At 39.0% G+C, this 15,494-nt stretch overlaps 1 long non-coding RNA gene across 5 annotated transcripts in view; it reads right to left on the reverse strand.

Moving 5' to 3' along the window:
- Positions 1 to 7,309: 7,309 nt before the first annotated feature.
- LOC139590032 (uncharacterized) overlaps positions 7,310 to 15,494 on the reverse strand; it is a 46,366-nt gene continuing 38,181 nt past the window's right edge. For 2 of the 5 annotated variants that reach the window (XR_011679207.1, XR_011679203.1), the window contains exons 7-8: positions 12,963 to 13,662; positions 7,310 to 11,775 (exon numbers count right to left, since the gene is read on the reverse strand). This is a non-coding gene — a long non-coding RNA (uncharacterized lncRNA). The remainder of the gene's footprint in view (positions 11,776 to 12,962; positions 13,663 to 15,494) is intronic. The other 3 variants (XR_011679204.1, XR_011679205.1, XR_011679206.1) reach the window with 3 other exon arrangements.

The raw sequence follows: 15,494 nt of genomic DNA on the forward strand, positions 1-15,494 counted from the left end.
GCAGCGCCCTCTGCCGGCCGCGGCCTCGCGCCACGCCTCGCCCCGCCGCGCGCTGCTGCGTCACTGCCCGCCCGCGCGGCCTCGGGGCGGGGCTGCGCAGCCGGGAGGGAGCCGGGAATGCCGGCTGATCCCAATGATGGAGCAGCCGGGAGGGAGCCGGGAATGCCGGCTGATCCCAATGATGGAGCAGCCGGGAGGGAGCCGGGAATGTCGGCCGATCCCAGTGATGGAGCAGCCGGGAGGGAACCGGGAATGCCGGATGGTCCCAGTGATGGAGCAGCCGGGAGGGAGCCGGGAATGCCGGATGGTCCCAGTGACGGAGCTCGGAGCCCGCGCTCTCTGCCTGTGTGCCGGCCGCCAGTGCCGAGCCGTGGTCAGCAGTGTGCAATGCTCAGACTGGCTGAGAAATCCATGGAAGCTCGACGCTCTGCTGCATTATCACTGAAGCACAGAATAAGCTGAGTTTGGAAGGGCCGCACAGGGATGACCAAGTCCAACTCCTGCATAGCACCAGACCAAGTCCAGCTCTGCATAGCACCATCCCCAAGAGTCACAGTATGTCCCCAAGAGCCCTGCACTCTGCCAGGCTGGTGCTGTTATGGTGCTTAAACACCCTTTGGATGATAAACTTTTTCCTAATATCCAACCTAAGTCTCCCCTGACGCAACTTCAGGACATTATCTGAAGTCCTGTCACTGGTCACCACAGAGAAGAGATTGGTGATCCCTCCAATTCCCCTCACAAGGAAGTTCTAGACTGCAATGATCTCCCTTCAGTGTTCCTCAGGCTGAACAAAGTGACCTCAGCCACTCCTCATATGGCCTCCTTTCAAGACCCTTCACCATCTTCATTGCCCTACTTTGAACGCTCTCCAATAGCTTAACAACATCTTATACTGTGGTGCCCAAAACTGTCCCCAGCACTGGAGGTGAGGCCACCCCAGCTCAGAGCAGAGAGGACAATCCCCTCCCTTGCCTGGCTGCGATGCTGTGCCTGATGCACCCCAGGACAAGGTTGGCCCTCCTGGCTGCCAGGGCACTGCTGACTCAAATTCAGCTTTCCATCAGCCAGGACCCTCAGCTTCCTTTCCATGTCAGTGTTTCCCAGCCTCTCGTTCCCCAGTCTGTCCATACATCCAGGGCTGCCCATCCCAGGTGCAGAATCCAGCACTTTCCCTTGTTAAATTTCATGTGGTTGGTGATTGCTGAGTTGCTGAATTTGTTGAGGTCTCTCTGTAGGGCCTCCAGGCCTTTGAGGGAGTCAACAGCTCCTCCCAGATTTGTACTGTCTGTAAATTTGTTTAGTATCACTTCCAGTCCTGTGCCCAGCTCATTGATGATGTTGACAAGCACAGGGATGAGGGTGGAGCCTTGAGAACCACACTAGTGACAGGTCACCAGTCTGGTGTCACCCCCTTCACCTGACCTGGGAGCCAGTTGCTCACCCATCACATGATGTGTTTATCCAGCTGTGTACTGGACAATTTATCCAGAAAGATACTATGAGGAAAAGTATTGAAAACTTTGCTAATTATAACCAGTAAGGCCTTTCTGTCCTGGCTCTTGTGTGGGAGCAAACATAGGCCATACTCTTTGCTGGTATCCTTATTTCATTGATGGGCTCCTCAAAGACAGTGACACTACTTTTCCATAGGAAGGAAAGCACATAGCCCCAGTTTCAGGTGCAGATGGAAGGCTGCCAAGGGAAGGTAATAAACAGTATTTCACTATCATCATTTCCTTTTCATCCAAAACACCCTGGTGATTAGCAATGCATTCTTACTTCCAGTTTAAATTTATTCATGTCCTGCTTTTTCTTCTAGTACCAATATCACCCTGTAGTTTGCTGCAAGAGAATAACATAAGAGAATAATTTGATCCTCTCAACAATTTCATTTCGCTCACCTAACAATCATGGTCTCCCACTGCAGGATAGATAGCCATTCTGTTTGCTCAATCATCCTAAAGTCACTTTTACTGACATTTTTGCAGATGTTGCAGTTTCTACCCTGTGTGCATAGTGCTTAATATATGCATGGTTTTATCCAGCTGACCATCCAGGTACATGTGCTCACTAAGGGTTTTTAAAACAATATTTTCTTTGAGTTATGAGTGCTGATGGAAACTTTTTCAAAGGAAACAGATGATTCTGTTTTAGAGAGTAGGACAATTAGCAGATAATGTACACTAAAGAAATGTTTGGGCTTTCCAAAACAGACCTTCCTGGTGAACTCTGTCAGGAGCACATAGTTACGTACCAAATGGTTTTTAGATTATTGCCAGCTAAATACAGTTAAGTTCCATGTGGATGCCAGAGAGCGACAGAAATGGCAGCAGTGCTCCTTGTGTGATGTGGTCTTGTGTTTAGCTTTAAATGGCAGCACAACTGGTTTGTCCAGTCAAGGTGCCAAACATAATAAGAGTTTTATTACTGGCCCCGTTATTAAAGAGCTCTTCTGAAAAGAAGCTGTTCTGCAAGTCCACAAAGGGGTCAAATTTTGTAATGAAAATGTAATTTCTGTCAAGGGCCCAGTTGTGTTTTCAGAGTACACAAGCTGTACTCTGGCTACTCAGCAATTACCAGGGACCATCTAGCTACTGATACTGACAGGTTCATTATGGTTATCCTACGGGTCAGCTGTAGTAATTTCCATTAAAAATTCCCACTTCTTTTATGTATTTTTCTTTGATTCTGTTTTTGATAAGCATACTTTCAGTTTTAAATTCCTATCCGGACCTTGAAAAACAGTTCCCTTAGATAAACATTCTTATACCCTTTCTGAATATATTCCTTAGTCTATTTTCCTTTAACTTACTTTTTTCTCCTGTCTTTTCCAAATTAAAGGAAAAAAAATCGGAGTTTCTTGTACTAACTGCAAGGTACTGTAATACTCATTTTTTGAAACATTCTTTTCCAATTCCATGTTCATTTTAATGTTTTTTCTTTTTTTTTTTTTTTGTTGTTTTCTTTTGGTTTTGGGGGTTTTTGTTTGGTTTTGGATTTTGTTTGTTTTTGGTTTTTGTTTTTGTTTTTTTTTAATTAAACAGTTGAGGAGCTTTTTAATATTTAATTTTTTTTTTGCCAGACCTAATTATATATTTTCAAGGAAAATAATTACACATGAGAGATTCCAGTTTGTGCAGTGTACCTTAGAACAATGCTTTTTACTACTTACTGGGACACTAAGTGTGATGTGGCAGGACGGCTATGGACAAAAGATGGAGTAATTTTAGTTGTTAGAAACATCATGATTGTAAATGGATTAAGCAGGTTATCATGAGTAAAGCTGATCAAGAACTTTTATATACACACAGTGCACACATTTCTGTAACTGCCCTGAGTGAAGCTGTATGAAACATGAAGGGAGGAATGCATGCTAAGATAGCAGCAAGGAACTATGCTTGCCCATTCCCCTTTCTCAGGTGCAGCTCTTTTACAGTTACTTCCATGGCTCCCCTGTAAATGAGTTCTTCGTACATGGCTTGACAGATTTGAACAGTCCAGTCTTCCAGATGGGTGAAGGAGTCTTAACTAGATGTCCTGGTAATTATGGTAATTATAGTGGGACAGGATTTTATAAGGTCATGATGTGTAATCTGAATCCTGTTTTTCTGCAGGTGTGAAAGAATATAGATCCAAATATATCCAAGTCTAACACAGAAATGTACATTTATTTACATTTAAAAATAACCTACTATCTCCTTGCTCTCGTGTTCTCGTATTTTCCACACTTATACTGGTACTTAATTCATTTGCATTTTTAAAGAATTCCAGTGATTCCATCTGGATATAGAGAAGATCAGAAATTCTGTAAGTTTCCCTTGCAGTTATCTTGAACTCCAAATTAAATGTTTTATGTCATCTTCACAAATGTAAAAGTAGCTTATCTGGCAATTTATAGTGTAAACTAGAAATTTTGATAGCAATTGTGGATGCAATAGAGAAATCTATTGTGTACAAATTAAAAGCTCAAATATGCAGCAGAGCAAAGTACTTGTGCAGAGGGCAAAGAAAATGGGGATGATAGGATGAATAAATTCACTTAAACTACTTCTTCTGAGCTGATTAAGGTGTTCTGAATGTCTAAGGTTAATGCCAATAATGTGATTCTTTTCCTGAAATCTGCAAAAGGGAATTGCATAATGTTTTTTTTTCTTTTCCTACGATGCCTACTCCATTTATTTCCAGTTGCGTTTCTCACAAACAGACTACTTGGATTTTCTACTTTTCCTGATATTTTTTCTGCAATAAACTTTTCCTTCCAGACATTGCATAAGTAGTACTATCCGAATTGATGCTGTAATTTTAGCAGCCTGGCATCTTTTTCATTCCTCCTTAGGCAGAATCTAAAATCAATAAAATGCACTGACATTTATGGCTCTTCTCCAAGATCTGCCCAGTAGATGCCTGGGCTGTGCAGTGGATGTGGATGGGATATTTGAGGGGGTGGTAGTTACTCCAAGACTATTAGCTGTTTAATCTTCAGCCCGCAGGTTGGAGACAGGATGGCTCAGGCAATTGGTAATGGGATAAAGCTTTTCACCTCTGAATTGCCAACTCTGGGCCACATTAGTAGGACAGGATATTTCCACCATCTGGTGTCTGGTCAGTGACCCATATGAGGGAAATTAGTAGCCACCCCTGCTACTGGTAAAGAGCTTTACAATGAATGCCCCCTCACATACTGCGTGAGAACCATTGCACCACAAGCAGCTCCAAAGCTGGACTAAAAATCCCTCTAGAAACTTGATGACCAGGACTCAGCACACGGACAGGAGTGTGGGAAAATTTGCCAGCATGAGCTGTTGGGAGATGCTGTTTCACTGGGAATATTCTCTTTAGAGAAAGCTAGTTTTTTAGATAGCAAGCTGCTGATGAATCTTGGCTGAAAATAACAACAGCTTGTTAGAAGAGTAACTTGATTTTTCTGTCATGCAGAAAAGCTGAAATTCAAAAGGCAAATATCCACCAATAATATTTCTTGTTGGCATATGATGTCAATATCAAATAGGATGAAAAGGATGGTCTATTCTAACGTGTAAAGTTTTTGCAATCTGAGATAGGTTAGCAGATTTAATGAATAAAGAATTATGCACCCCTGTGTCATATTGGGGTTATTTGTAACAAAGCACTTCTGGACACTGCATCCATTTCCTATCTTAGAAATAAGGCCAGGTGTAATTATAGGATCTGTGAACTGGCCTCGTGTCTGAATTTCTGAAGCAATATTCTGTCTGAATCAAGAAATGCAAGTTAAATAGTACTTGAGAGAGAAAAAAGCCCTCATACTGTAATATTAAAAACAGTTCTTATATTAAAATTTGTTGTTATTTTATTTAAATATGGAAATAATAAAGCAATGCTAACCAGTTTAGGGCTTTGCCCAATGTTCCAGAAGCAAAACTAGGCTTCTAGGGTGATCACTGCGAGAAACAGGCCGCCTAGGCCTTAATAAAGCGATTTAAGGAAATGTACGAAGAATCCAGTGTCTGATTTGCTGGGTTGCTAACAGGATTTGGTTTTGTTAGCCGCCAGGCGTGTCGCTGTCAGTTCCCGCAGTTCCAGGCGGGCGCACCCGGCGGTGCCGCAGCCGGCGCTGCGCTCAGCCCCAGCAGCCACGGCGGGCCGGGCCAGCAGCGATAGCGCTCCCGGTCCAGCAGCCACGGCGGGCCGGGCACAGCACCGATAGCGCTCCCGGTCCAGCAGCCACGGCGGGCCGGGCACAGCAGCGACAGCGCTCCCGGCCCAGCAGCCACGGCGGGCCGGGCACAGCAGCGATAGCGCTCCCGGTCCAGCAGCGATAGCGCTCCCGGCCCAGCAGCCACAGCGCCCCGTCATTTCCCAGCAGCAATGGCGGGCCGCCGCTGCTGCCGTCCCGCCGCAGCCCGGCAGGGGGCGCGCCCGCGCTGGCCGGCCCGGCCCGGCCCGTCCCGGCCCCGTCATTTCTCAGAGCTGTTTCCAAAGGTGGTTTGTCAAACCGTGCTCGCTTTGCACGGCTTTGCTGAAAATGCCATTACCTCGCATTTGTGAGAGACTGTTTCATAAAACACCCCAGCCTTTTTATGTCTACTGTTATGGTTATCTTCTCGTTTTATTCATCATGACCTATGGAGTGCTCGGGCATCAGAACCCTTGAATAATTTTTCTTATCCACAACATTCAAGAAACAAACCCTGAATTAATTCTCACTATTAACAGTTTGCGAGGGAAGTAGGCTTTTAAAATAAACAAGCTTGGCTTTGTAAAATGTTGTAACTTAGGGCAGCATAAAGTAAAGATTGGAATTCTTTTTTGCGAGTGTATGGCAAGAATTTTCAGATTTCAGTAACAGGCTGTAGTGGCTGTGCTCTCGCCTATGGTTTGTACTCCAGGATTCACTTCCATAGAAGCCATGGAATACATTCTGGGCTACAAAGAAGTTGGCTGAGACATCTCACCTCAAATACGTGCTTTTTCTGTTATGTCTTCAATCTCAGAAACATACAGCTCTTTCGGAAAGAATCTTTGTCTCTGCAGACTCAGCAAATGACTAACAAACAAATAGAGCAAAATCATGTTGCATGCAATTACATATATTTTATTTAACAATTCTTGTTTCAAAAATTAGTGACTGTGATATCACTTTTTGTGCTGCTGCCTATACCTTCATTCTCTTTAATTTAATTTATTTACTTCTCCCTTTAATCCTTCCATGTCCTTAAATCCTTTGGTTCAGCCTAATCCTTCAAATCCTATAATTACTCAAACAAAGCATTTTAACCTTGTGGCCTTCCTGGACTCTTGCCTATTGCTTATGACGTGTAGGTCTTGCTTGACTAATGATGTTTACTGCTGCATTTTCTTTCCTAGGAAAATTTCATGCCGCATAGCTCCCGTTTGTAGCAGGGCTCAGTGTCACAATATTATATGAGCATTGTAAAAATAGTAGTGGCTGCCTTCCACTCTTAGACCAATTGCTTCTTCTAGTCAGAATTTATAGTTGACCTTAGTGTAATCCCAAATAATTAATCCCAGTAAAGCCTAGATTTTGATCATTTTGATTTCAAGTAACTATTCTCAAATTCTTTGTGTCTCTTCAAAAGTGGGTTTTTTTTCATACTGTGTAAGGTGTATAACCAGTTTAATTCAGGCATCTAAGAATGACAGCACTTGATGATACTATATTGGTTCATATGAATATTTGTTTAAACACTTAATAAACATATTATATTAATTTCTCTTAGAAGATTCTGAATATTAGGATGAGGATGCTTGTTTATGGTATTTATAATTTTTCCTGGAAGGTATTTTGTAAATAAGTAGTCATACCTTTACTTATTTAATTTATTCTAATTTTTGAAAGAGGAATGAGTGGACCAAGGCCTGATTAAAATTAAAAAGTGATTTTGTTAACAGGAATTATATTAAAAAAGATAATGAAGAACAATTTTATATAATATTATTAAGGGGAAAGTAAATAAAGGTAGGGCAGGAAATTTAGAAAAAGGCTGCAAATTTTAATGACTGACAGTACTGAAAGAAAATGCCCTGTTGACAATGGTGAAAGCAAATGATAATGCCATAAGAGACTGGGTTTTAGAGAGGTCCAAAAATGCAGTGGAGAAAAGCATAAAAAGGCAGAAAGTGACCGAAAAGACCAGAGTGGTATCAAGAAGAGGAGTACCAAATTAAGCATGTGAAAATACAGGAAACAAACACCTAGAATATAAGTAATGGAAAAAATTAGCCAGAAGGAATAAAGGAACTATATATGTGTATCTGTGAATTTTGTATGTATTTTAAATTATTATTAAACGTTATCATTCTAGCTGAAAAAACCCACAATCCTGTTTTCAACATAAAGCACCTGTGTTAGCAAAAAGTTCTAAACTATGAATGTTTTATGTAGTAAGAAAGATACATTTCTTTGGAGATAATGATAAACAGAAGAGTCATGAAATCTGCAATTTTGTTCAGTGCTCAGCTGTTCCAAAGCTGTTGTGGGGGGTACACATGCTTATAAAGGGATGTACATTGATAGCTTGAATCCTGCAAGCTCAAACAGAGGGAGACTCTCCTTGTTACTCTTTTTATGACCTGTGAGCAAAATTCTCAACCAATGTTTGAGCCACAGCCTCTGGCCCTCACCTCTGTGCCTTTTATGTACAGTTAATACATCACATATTTACCAGGTGTACATGGAGTGATTTTTTTTAATATACACACATCACTTTAAACTGCCTAAACAAACCATGGGACCATTTATCAGAATATGCTGGGATGACTTTTAGGCACCAGAGACTTGCACATTTGGGCTTTACACAGATTTATGGTGTCACCCTTTCCAGCATGTCTTTGAAAGAAGTGCTGCCTAGGAGAATATGAATTCTCCTTATAAGGCACACAAAGGTCAGCTGGAAGGAACAGAATGCCCAGAACTATTTTTTCAATATGATTCCTTGGGAGAATATCTTTACTGGAGATTGAATAACCAAGACTAGGCTATTGAAAATAAAACTGGTTCATAATACATTTTTTTAAAATTTAGAATAACCAGACTCCTTAACTCACTTTCCCATCCCACACCAAAAAGGATGTAATTGGAGGTACAAGAAGGGAGAACAAACATTGGAAGATATAGGATGTGGGAGAAAATTCATTTCTGGAGAAGAGACATTGAAAAGACTTGTATGGGACAATTTGTGGAGGAGACACATAAGTTTGGATTTCCCCCTAGTGAAGTCAATGAGAGCAGAGCTATCTCATGGCAAAGCTTACTAATTGACAAGGAGCATTGAGAAAGACACAATACCCAGCACACATTTCTTGTATTCCTCAAAACAATTAGATGATTAAAGACACTATAAAGCAGCATTTAAAATTCAGCTGCTGTGTCAAAATTACAGGTTTTTTGTTTTTTTGATCAATCTAACACTGTTGGAAAAACAGGGATGTTTCAGGACATGCACAGTTTTTGTGCCTGTGGACCAAGTAAACAAATGTATCAGCTCAGATTAACTGCACAGTTGAGTTCACCTCTGCAGGATGTTACTGAGACAAATAACATAATATGATGTGATATAACATAAAAAAGAACAGTTGAAAGAGAAAGTAAAAATGTTGCAAGTGCTTAAAATTTAAGAGAAAATATTTTAATTGGCAGTAATGTGACAAAAATAGCACCATCTTAATACTGATGCCAGACCCCTTATTTTCCTCTTTCCTTTAGCATTTGTCACTGCTGATAAAAATGCTGTATATTTACTGAAAATAGCCTGGACACTACATTGCTTGACTCTTTAAGAGAATTCATGGTGACTGCAATATCATTGAGCTTGCTGTTGCTTGCATGAAATTATTACAGCTGTGAAGAAAAGATGTAAGTGAAATAAATCAATTTAAGGACCAGCCATACTTGTTCACAGTGATCAGTATTGAATCCCTGCAGCCTCTTAGTAATAATCATAATAGTCATTATGCAAAATGAACATAGTCTATGTGTTTAATAGTCATTATGCACAATGAGGTAGTCTGCCATTATTAGAGCAACAAAGCACCAGCCTGGTTTCTTCATTTTAGACCTGCTTCTTGATGTTAATCAGGAGTAATGCCTTAAGCAAGCAAGTTCTATGATATTTTCCTCTTTTCATTAAATATAAGCTACAGTACCTTAACATGCAGAATCATCTGTGTCTATCTTGCACCTTAATCTTGCGTGATCTTCTTAGCTTAATGTTGCCCTGTCTTCACAGCTCTTTCATGTTGGTTAGATATGATCTTCTTGTTATCTTTGTTGAAGTCTGTCAGGACAAAAATCACCCCCAGAAACACAGGTAATTCTTCAGGGAGTTTGGATTTGATGAGTTTTTAAATCTTTACTTTTTCCTGCAAGTTTAGGTTATGACATGAACATTTTGCCACTTTACTAAATGGTAAGGAGATAATAGGTTCTATTTTTACAATTTAAAATTTGTCTCTATTTTTATCCTTTCTGTGTCTGTTTATTCTTATGCAGCTACATTTTTCAATATTTTCCTTTTTGGCTACAGTTTTTCCATTTTGGGTTTAAAAAATTTGTGTATATAACTTCTAGGCTGACATTTTTTCTTTAAGTAAGAGAAATCAGTCTTTCAGAAATCTGATTCAGTACTTTCACATTATAGGCTACATATTCTGTTCTTTATATGCTTCATTTCCATGAGATACAGATTTGGAAGATCTGTAAAAAAAATTATTCTTCTTCCAGTGTCTTTTATTTATTTTTAAATTTTATTATATGGTTTTTTATTCTATGCCTGATCCTACATATCTGTCATCCTGATTCTCCCTGCAAATAGAAGTGGGAGAGCTGCTAAGCTTCTTAGGGGCTGTGTGGTAACCTCCAGACATTTTCTGCATTTTGGAGCATCCATTTATTTTGATCTGTTGCCGTGACGTTCTTTGCAACTTTCTGCACTTAACATGAAGAGTTGCCTGCTCCTCATTCACATTTTTGTATTGTATATTAAAGTGTGTTTAATGGCAAAGGAATGAATGAATTGCCACATTATGAGATCTCAGATGATAGCTTAGTTCCTATTTGTAATCATATTTTGCAAAGTTTTCATTATTTTGAACAAACATAATGCTGTGGCTATTGACTGAAGAAAAGCTTTATGGTGACTTCTATAACTATTTCTGGTTTTTGCCAGTTCATTTAAAAACATAAAGATTCAAAGCAGGTAATTTCTGTCAATCTTTGTTAAAAAGGTGGGGCATGTTTCCCTTCAGGGTTATCTACTTCATGCTCTGTAGGAGACAATTTTTCATAACTTAAGTAAAACAGCTATTCTCAAAATCAGATTCAAATTGATTACATAAGCTGTTATAAAACAGAAGTGTAATTAAAATATTAAATACAACCTAATATGCTGTGGTTGAGAAAGACTGCATCCAACAGTGACCAAAATAGTGTGCAGCTATTAGACTACAAATGTGTATCCAGGCATGCAAAGAAAGGACAAGGCAAGGATATGTTATTTTAACTGCTATACTGCAGTACAATACCCCAACAATCTCATAACTCTCTCTTCTCCTGTGCCTATACTATTTGGTTGTTTCTCACTTCCTTCAAAGTATAGACAGTTTATTTCTGTGTCCAAGTGACCTCAAAAAAAAAAAAAAGCCCACTCTAACTCTGGCGTTGATTGTACTTCTAAGCCTGTTATTCTGCATCAGTCCACATGGTGTCTTCATGGACCGTAAATCTTTAAAAATAATTCAGAAGCCAGTTCCCTTTGAATCCAGCCTTTCATTCTTCCCTTCTCTCCTCTGTGTGTATTAACACACAGCTCATGTCTGACCAATTTGTGACTTGACAAGATAGAAGCTGTTTACTGTGAAGATTTGATTTTTTGTTTTCTTTAAGGAAGGTGACCTAGTAAATGAATAATTTTAAGTTGCTTTAGGGAGTTAAGTATGTTAGAAGAACATGGCTTTTGAAGGCTTTGAATTGATTCTTCTTTACTTGCTAAATACTTACATTCAGAAGCAATGTTGTTCAATACATTACTGTAGGTATTTTAGATTCCCAAGTAAGACAGTGGGATAGTAGAACAGCATGTGAAAAAATCCCTGAGAGAAAAATCAGAGGAATGGAGATTTTTCAGCCTGGAGAGAAGAAGGCTTGGGGTGATGCACTTTCACTCTTCCAGTACTTGAAAGTGCAGCTGTGGTGGAGAGGCAGGTGCTTTCTTCTTAGGCATGCATAGGGACAGGACAAGAGGCAAGAGGCACAAGTTCTTCAGAAAAGAATCCCTATGGACACAGGAAAGATCTTCTTTACCGTGAGAACAACAAAACTCTGGAATAGGTTGCTCATAGAAATGGTGGAATGCTCCTCACAGGAGTTATTGAGAGCTTGGCTTGAGAGAGCCCTGGGTAACCTAATGTAGATCCTTGCCTTCAGGAGTTTAGACCAGGTCATCTTAACAGCCACCATTCAACTTGGACTATTCTGGTTTGCATGGTTGTTCTTGTTACTTAATTTATAAAGTTGAATGTTGGAAATAATCTGTCTTTAAGGAGAAAATTCTAATGTTGCTTTTAGTGTGCAAGGGAATTGTTGTGATGAGGAGCCAAAGCATAGTGGTATACAATATATAGAAAGACAGAGACATTGGGAAAGACATGCAGAAAGTAGACATGTAAAAAGAGTATGATCTATAAAAATTCATCCAACCTGGCAAAGTCTTTCACAGGTTCCTTCTCCCATTTTGTGACAGCATCAGTTGCAGTGCATGTCTTAGTTACTGAGACTGTGTTAGAATGGAGATAAGCTTTTGAGACACTTCCCAGACTTTAGAAAGTCAGAGTAGTCACTGTTCTCACTGTTACGGGAGGATGTGTCAGTCTGCATGGGCCATCTCCTCTACTAAGAAAACTGTAGAAAACTATTCCACCTAATCTTTGATGCTAATCCACCAAATATTTGATGATTATGAAGCAGTGAGATTTTTGGTTTTGCTTTAACAAGACAAAATTATTTTCATATGTAAGAGCTGCCTGGAGACCTGGCTCTGCTATTACACAAGCGGACTTTTTAAAAGTAGGTAGCTAAAAGCATGACAACTAATATACTCAATTCTTGGTGTACCTTGAAATTAGAAAACCAGGATAAGAAAGCCTGGAAGTCCTCAAACAATAGTAGTATGCAGCATTTTAAAAGATCAAGGTGAATGTACATAACAGTTTTCACTGAATTACTAATCATTAATAGTGATAAAAAGAAATGCCTACACTGCCTTTTTTGGTGTTGAGAAGACACTACAGAGAATGAAACAGAAAGCATAAAACTGTAAGTTAAAGGGGAAAGGATATATTTTTTAAAATTACATCACAGCAAATTGCTCAGAGTAGTCTGGGAACCTCAAAAAGCAGGTGTCACTATGTCTTTTATGTAGCCACTTGCTGGTGTTTCAGATCCAGAACTCTGTGTTACATACCTCGGCTCCCTGTCACCATCTGAGTTTTATATTCCTTCCTGTATGGAATCAGCACAGCTCCAGCAGGAAGGGAGGACATGCTAGTGTCTAACAGAGGAGGCAAAGCTCTGAGTCAAAGCTTGTAAATATTCTTATTAAGGTTGTAAACAGTTTCATTGTAATAAATCCTAAATTAACTTACATGCAAGACAGCAGTTTTTAAGGAGGTAGAGTTTTCTCTCCTGCTCTTTGTTGGAATGCAAAACTAGCTGCTGCTGCTTACGATGAAAATGTTCCAGTTTCTTTAGAGAAGAAAACCTACAGGGATGCGAAATTCTTCCCAATGCTTCCTCCTTTTTAGGTACTTGTGGAATAAATTCAGAGCAAATTAGTAATTTTGTTAATCAGAGTCCTGCTGGGAGCTGGAATAAATAACTGTTCACAGTGAAATAAATGACAGGTCTTTCATTGTAATTATTTAATAGTAGGTTAGGATTTCATGCTTGGCATCTTTCATATTATGTTTTTGAAATCTGGTCATCAGCTGGTGCAAAAGTCTTTATACAAACATCTCTCATTCTTCTTGTTAAATGAATTTATGTATTCTATGTCATGTAAAGCAATTTTAAAATCTTAATTCATAATTTTTGGGTCTCTTACCTCTTCTTTATCATATGAGCAGACTTTCGTTCCAGTTGCTGCAAGTACAGTTCTTGAGGATCTATAAGATGATTTAAATGTTAGAAGATTTGGGCATAAAGCGCCTTTTTTTTTCCGTATTGAGAATTTCCAGGTCAATCTTGGTAATATAGAAATAAGGTGTAAAGGGTATAAGCTATTAATAGATGCCACTGTGCTAAAGCCATTGTGCCAAAGTTAAGTTTGCAGCTGCTCACAGAACCACCATTCCATGACCTCAGTCTCTGAAACAAGTTTCAATCTCCACTTTAGCAATATGAGAAATCAAGTGAATCCTAAATTCTGTTAAATGAAGAAGTAAATGACTGATGACTAAAGGTTTATTTACTATAGTAATTTACATTTTAATAAATTGCAAAGGTGGTTTTTAAGAGAATTTTTACAGAAAACTTCTTGTGAAGCATAGTTTAAAACAGTGCCCAATTTGTTAAAGGCCTTGATAAAAACCCTTGATAAAAACAACAACCCTCAACAACTGACAATAAAACAGTCCAGCACTACATACATTTTGCAGTATTCAAATTCTGCTTTTCAGAGAAAGTGATTAATCCCCTTATGCACCTCTTTATTCCATCTTTCAATACTATCTCAGAAGTGTACAGGTATTACTCATTTTCACCACAACTCTGCAAAAGGAGTGATTATAATCTTGTTTAGCAAAGGGGAGACACAGATTTGAAGGACTGCATGTGATCTTAATTAAAAATAACAATTAGTGGCATAAGTCAATCACTCTTCAGACCCTGGCTGCCAGTTTTGCCAGCAAAAGGAAGCCAAGACAAATTCCATGAGCTGCTGTGGGTCGTGGTATGATTTCTTCACTGAACTTGCCATTAAACATTTCATATGTCTAGACATGACTTCCAATAAGGTAATAAGCTTCTTATCTAGAACATTCTCTACTGGCTGTCTGTGAAATGCTCATTTTAGTTCATTTGTCAGCATTGCACAGTTCATAAGTGTGATATGGGATGAGAATGAGCTTGAAGAAAAGACTAGTAGTAGTAGTAGTAGTAGTTGAAGGCTGTATCATAATGCAGTCCAGAAGAATGAAAATTCAAACAGTTCCTAATTGTTAAGTGCTTAATTCTACACACAAATAATACTTTCGTAATGTTATTTTTTATTGATAATTTCTTAGCTTAAAAAAGAGAACTCAAAGCCCTGGTGCTGCATCACAGTGAGGGACAAGTCCCTTTTCCTGTACTTCTCCAAGTAACATTTAAACTCATTGATAAATTTAAAGGCTTCCAATAGGTGCAGAAGTCTTAACAATATCAAATGTTTTTCAACTACAGTGAAAATGTAGCAGAACAGAGAAATAAGATCCCACTATGAAGTATTATTATAGAGTGATATGGTAGAGCAGAGACATTTTTTGCTTGTGTTGTGTCCTACATGTGTAACAGAATGAAGTATACCTGCCAGAACAATTAATAAAAATAAATCAAACAAATGAGTGAATGTATTACTTTGTTATTTTATACAATGCAATTTATCAATGCAATCACATTTGCTAATCCAATTTGTACCTTTACTGATCAAATCTTGGATATACTAATTCCACCTTTACTAACCCAATCTTCTCCATTTTTTTTTCCTTACACTAGTATTTCTGCACTCATGACTTTAAAAAATACATATAAATATATATATATATTTATATTTTCTCCATTATCATGTATCTTGGTGTCTATGAAGAACATATTTAGAATGCCATCATAAAAGGAAGATGGGAATTTATTCCATGTCTAAAAGGAAGATGGGAATTTCTATGCTTAGTGGCATATGCAATAGCAATAGAAACATACAGTACCATAGAGTACTTTGGGTTGGAAGGGACTTTTAAAGGCC

This window comes from Agelaius tricolor, unplaced genomic scaffold, assembly GCF_023055355.1.
Source record: "Agelaius tricolor isolate 1412-34295 unplaced genomic scaffold, bAgeTri1.0.p SCAF_5, whole genome shotgun sequence".
Taxonomy (NCBI): Eukaryota; Metazoa; Chordata; class Aves; order Passeriformes; family Icteridae; genus Agelaius; species Agelaius tricolor.